We start from the raw sequence: 6,097 nt of genomic DNA, 5'->3' as shown, positions 1-6,097 counted from the left end.
AATATGACAGAAACTCTTCCAAGAATCTCAGTCTCTGACCATTTTCTGACCAGAAATGTAAGTCTTAAGAAGCACATATTAAATAGCAGCCTACAGAAAATGGAGATTGTTTATTTCTTCAAAACTCATTGTTGTTCTATCCAAATTATTGAAACAAAATGCAACAAAACCCTTTGATTGTTCTTTACGTGTCTGCTCATGTTGTGATAAGACAGTTAAAGAATGGGAAGTTTGATTGATGTAGAAGTCCAGGAACTTTTATTTGAGATCAGGTGGAGCCAGTGGCACAATGGACAACGCGTCTGACTACGAATCAGAAGATTATAGTTTCGACTCCGACCTGGCTTGGTTTTCTTGCTTCACTTTTTGGGCAGCAACACAATTCAATGTAAAACAAACATCAAAGGAAAAGCTCCATTGGAGATTGCAGGCATCGATCCCGCTATCTCTCACATGCTATGCGAGTGCTCTACCATTTAGCTAATTCCCTTGATTTGGATTATATTGCACGTCCAGCAGAGGAATGATTAAGGTACAATGATTGGAGGAGAGAAAGGAAACCAAATGTTATTTCTCAACAACAAGTCTCCATTTGAAAGGGAACAATTGAATATTTTGAAACACTTGAATACGACAAGAACTCTTCCATGAATCTCAGTCTCTGACCATTTTCTCACCAGAAAAGCAAGACTTTCTTGTTAAGCACAAATCAAATAGCAGCCTAAGGAAAATGGAGATAGTTTATTTCTTCACAACCCATTGCTGTTCGATCCAAGTTATTGAAACAAAATGCAACAAAACCCTTTGATTGTTCTTTACATGCCTGCTCATGCCGTGACAACAAAACAGTTGCAAAGAATCAGAAGCTTGATTGATGGAGAACAGGGATAGGCATTTATTTTAGCTGGCGGGCCACTTCACGAGTTTTGGTAAGCTTCGCGGGCCACACACTTAATATAGATGCAAATGCTTAATAATAGCTCAAAATCAAGTCTTACACTTGTACATGCATAAAATAAAGTCTACATAATTGACATTCATTAAAATTGGGTTAAATAAAAACAACTCATTGAGCAGACATTTATTCGATACTTATCCATTTGTTCACATATTGATGAGAATGTGAGAAGCTCACTCAATGGGAAGAATGAAAGCGCTGATGTATGTTAACCAGACAATTGAAGTTGGCATCGTCTCTGTTGTTGCAATGCGGAGTACTGCTGCAAGGTGGTCATCAGTCATCACAGATCTATGTTTTGATTTATTGAATTTCATCACAGAAAATGTCTCCTCACATATGTATGTTGATCCAAACAGTACAAGCATCCTCCAATGGATCACATTGCAGGTCAATAAGCTCGAGTTGGAGGTCAAATGGAGTTTTGTCAACATCAAATGAGAAAGGTGAAGGGACCAATTTTCGATCAAATTGAAATCCTGAAATCGGCAAAAAAATTCGCCATGTAAGTCAAGTAGTGACGAAATATACTTTCTAAGGCTTTGATCGCAAACATTAATCTGCTGCAAAGTTGAAAGTGGGCAAACAGCCTGTTTCCTATATGACACGATAAAAGAAATAATTTTGTCATAAATGACTTGACACTGCAATACAAATCGTGCACAAAGGCCCTCTTTCATTGCAGTTTTGAATTCAGTTCATTCATGTAGCACATTATAACAACGGCAAATGCGAAGTCAGAGAACCAATTCGTATCATTCAGCTGTGGGAAATCCAAATCTTTTTGTTTCATATCCAAAAATAAATCAATCTCTGTTCTCAGTTCCCACACTCTTTTCAAGACCTTTCCTAAACTAAGCCATTTTACATTCGTATGATACAGAACATCCGTGTGCTCGGATTCCAATTCCTCAAGCAGAGTTACAAATTGCCTGTGGTTTAATCTTCTTGCTCGAATGTGGTTGACCACTTTCGTAACTGTGTCCATGACATTGTTTAGTTTTAGAACAGAGGACCTCTTGGTGGATAATGCAGTGTAGAAGAACAATATTCTGTTCTGGATTTGTTTCTTTGACTTGATCTTGAATTCTTTTCAGTAACCCAACATATCAGATTTGGGCTTCCATCAGTGGTCACATTCACCAATTTTTCCACTTCACTACTAATTTTATGATACACGTATTATTGCCTCCAAAATGTCTTCTCCAGTTGTCGTATCTTTCATTGACTGCATTGATGCCAATTCTTCTGTGAGCTCAAAATGTGTGGTGATACCTTGAATAAAAATTATCAACTGGGCTGTATATTTGATATCACATCTCTCATCAAGTGCCAGTGAAAAACATGCAAAATTGCTTACTTTATTTTATAACTGCACATTGTTTTTATTTTCTTTCTTTATTTTTTTAAATTTATTTTTATTTTATTTGTTTTATTTTCCACCCACGTTGGTAAAACAATATTTAGAAGTCCATTCTTTGTTGAATATTCAGCCTTCAGCAACCACTTTCCGCTTCTTTGATAAACTAATTTCGAATTAACATCCTTTTCAGTGAAAAGTATTGCTGCAGTTGTTGCGCGCATGTTTGAAAATTTGCCGATCTGTACATTTCTGACGTCAGCCTGATTCAACACTTAACGGAGCATTCAAATGCAAAATTTGTTCGACTTTTGCAAATGGTTTGGAATATTCAATTCTTGTTCCCTTTCAAAGTTAGAGCGGTGTTGGTGAGAAACAATATTCGGCTTCCTTTCTCTCTCCGTTCATTGCAACTTAACCGTTCTTTTGCTGGACTTGTGAAATATAATCCAAATCAAGGGGAATTAGCTCAAATGGTAGAGCGCTCGCATAGCATGTGAGAGGTAGTGGGATCGATGCCGCATTCTCCAATGGAGCTGCTCATCTGGTGTTTATTTGACATAGCATTATATTGCCACTCGAAAACTGAAAACAAGTAAACCAAGTCATGTATTAGTCGAACCTACAACCTTTTGATTTGTTATTCATTCCGACACTGTCCCCACCCGATCTCAAATGAAAGGTCCTGCTACTTCTCAATCCATGAAGCTGGAAAGCTTTTGGTGGCCTCCGGTTGAATATCTTTGATGATACACAGTAAGCTGTGAAGACATAATCTCCTTTGGCTGCTGTTTCAATTGTACCTGGAAAGAAGCCTTGCTTTTCTGAGGAGAAATTGGTAAGGGACTGAGAAGCATGGAATAATTCTTGGCAGTTGCAAGAAATTTGGAATTCTTTACATGCCTTTCTTTATTCTAAAGGATAGAGGGATTAAGGGATATGGGAATAAGGTGGGTAGATGGAGTTAGGTTAGAAGATCAGCCATGATCTTATTGAATGGCGGGGCAGGCTTGAGGGGCTAAATGGTCTACTCCTCCTAATTCGTAAGTTATGTTTGTTCCCTTTCTCTCCTACAATCATTGCATCTTGATGTTTCCTCTGCTGGACTTTTGCAGTATAATTGATGCCTGAATTCACTTTTGGAGCTTTTTATTTGATGTTTGTTTTATGTAGCATCATATTGCCCCATAAAAATAGGGAGTAAGAAAACTGAGCCAGGTAGAATTCGAACCTACAATCTTCTGATTCGTAGTCAGACGCGTTGTCCATTGCGCCACTGGCCCTCCCTGATCTCAATTGAAAGGTCCTGGTACTTCTATCAATTATTGCAGGACAGAAAGATTGACACTAACCCCACAATTTCCCAACTGATCTTGACTGAAAGTCCTATTCCTTCTCAATCTATGATGTTGCCCCATTTTTCACAAATTCTTCACTCTTCCTTTTTGCTGACTATATGTAGGTTCTTTCAGTGCTTGTGGAGTCCTTTCTCTCTCTCTACTCCTTTCAAGTATTTGCAAGGGGTGTATGACAAGGAAAGGTAGCATTTTTGTGGAGTCTTGTAGCTTGCTAGTTAGAGCTAGTGGTTAGAGCACTCACTTCTCACTGGGCTGCAGGACTCCACAAAAATACTACCTGTGAAAGTTAATAATCCTTTCCAATTTTTTTAAAACAATAATAAAAATAATAAAAATAATTTGGTCACTTAATCACCGACTATTTGTGGGACACTGCTGTGCACAATTGGCCTACTGCGTTTTGCCCCCAAAATATATAGTCAATTCACTTTACAGTATATTCTGTGAAGCACTTTGAGATGTCTCAAAGACGTGATAAGTCGCTATACCAAATGCAAGGATTATTATTAACTACCTTGATAGCACAACATGAGCAGGAGTGTAAAGAAACATTGAATGGTTTTGTTGCGTTTTGTTTCAATAACTTTGGTGGTAAACCAATGGGTTGTGAAGAAACAAACAAGCTACTTTCTCCTTTGGCTGCTGCTTCAGCTGTGCCTTGTAAGAAAATGGTCAGAGACTGATATTCATGGAAGAGTTCTTGTTGATTTCAAGTGTTTTGGAATATTAATTTCTTGTTCGCTTTCAAAGGGAGAGAGGAGTTCGTGAGAAACAGCATTTGTCTTCCTTTCTCTCCTGCAATCGTTGCATGTTGATGGTTCCTCTGCTGGAATTTTGCAATATAATGTAAGTCAAAGGGGAATTAGTTCAAATAATAGAACACTCGCTTTGCATGTGAGAGGTAGCGGGATCGTTGCTCATATTCTCCACTAGAGCTTTTCATCCAATGTTTGTTTTACGTAGCCATATGTTGCCACATAAAAACTGAAAGCAAGAAGACCATACAAGGTAGGAGTCAAACTTACAGCTGAGTGTTGAGGAGACGTTAGCCATACTCCCTGACTCCCATCAACATCTACTTACCTGCGACACCAAATTCCTTAACCTCCCCAGCCTATCTTTCAGACTTATCGTTCCTGTATGTAACCTTGGCTTCGTGTTATATCCTCAGCTTCCTACCCTAGATGTGACCAGGACTGCTTTCCTCCACCTCCGTCATATTGTCTGCCTCCAACGGTACCTCACACCCAACTCAACTGAAGTCCATATTCATGCATTCGTCACCTCCGACCTCGATTATTCCTATGCCATAATTAGCAGTCTCCCCAGCTCCATCATTCATAAAATCCAATTAATTCAAAGTTCTTCAGGCCATATACTCACCGACACCAAACTCCATACCCTATCACCCTTGTCCTTGCTAGGTTCCATTGGCTCCCTATCACAGAATGGATCGATTACAAGATTACAAGATCCTCACACTCAGTTACAAATCACCTCATGCCCTGGCACCTCCCTACGTCTCCAACTTGTGTACGCCCACACCCATTACCCATCATCTGCATTTGGCTTCCTGCATGTCCCTTGTCCCCTCCACTTCACCATCAGAAGCCATGCTTTCAGCTACTATGTCCCGAAACTATGGAATTCCGCCTCAATCCCTTCACCTTGTCCCCTCTTTCTTCAGATCACTTCCGAAGAACTTCCTCTTTGACCGTGCCTACAGTCACCTCCCTTCTCTCCCCGGCTTGGCGTCATGCTCTGCCAATGTTAAGCATTCCGAGAAACTACCCCATGTGAAGTGGGCTATATAAATGCAAGTTGCTGTTGTGTTGATAGGCAGATGGATTACCATGCAGGGAGCTGAAATGATAGCTATGTAAACACAGCCTTTGTCGGTTAATAACAGAAGTGTCACAAACTGCTTGGTGGTTAGGTCAGCTCACAGCACGACAACTTTTGCTATTATCCCAAAAAAAGAACAGGGAAGCATTAGGAAACTAATGACTGTGAGTTCCTGCCAGTCCACCAATGAGAACAAGAGAATGTAAACTTTTTTGTCATCCAGGTGCTTGACACACAAATAAACCCATCACCATGCTTAAGAGTATCGAAACGGGATTTAGACTTCCACATGCAGTATACCACTTACACGTGGAAATTCTCAAGTCTGGAATGGAATGTATACTCTCCTCATGTGGAGATGCACCATGTTTACCTAATTCGAGACAATATCAGGTGCAAGTTGGCCAATAGCCAAGGCTTGGCGACCCAGAGTGTGCTTTGGAGTACTGCTGGAGGTTAACCAGCTAAAACCGCATAGCTCGCCAATATGAACATTGTCTGGTAAGCTTCCTGCTGAGAAAGGAAAGATTGTCAAAGTTATCTATATTGAATGTTCTCTCAGTTGCTCTTTTCTCA

The 6,097-nt window shown here is 39.8% G+C and overlaps 1 non-coding gene across 1 annotated transcript; it reads right to left on the bottom strand.

The window, feature by feature from the left end:
- Positions 1-3,528: 3,528 nt before the first annotated feature.
- Positions 3,529-3,601, bottom strand: trnar-acg. Its single transcript has one exon. It is a non-coding gene; the product is annotated as a tRNA-Arg (tRNA).
- Between the last annotated feature and the right edge of the window lie 2,496 nt (positions 3,602-6,097).

This window comes from Callorhinchus milii, unplaced genomic scaffold, assembly GCF_018977255.1.
Source record: "Callorhinchus milii isolate IMCB2004 unplaced genomic scaffold, IMCB_Cmil_1.0 Scaffold2, whole genome shotgun sequence".
NCBI classification, from domain to species: domain Eukaryota; kingdom Metazoa; phylum Chordata; class Chondrichthyes; order Chimaeriformes; family Callorhinchidae; genus Callorhinchus; species Callorhinchus milii.
The sequence above is the reverse complement of the archived record's forward strand: the minus strand, read 5'-3'. Positions and strand labels throughout refer to the sequence as shown.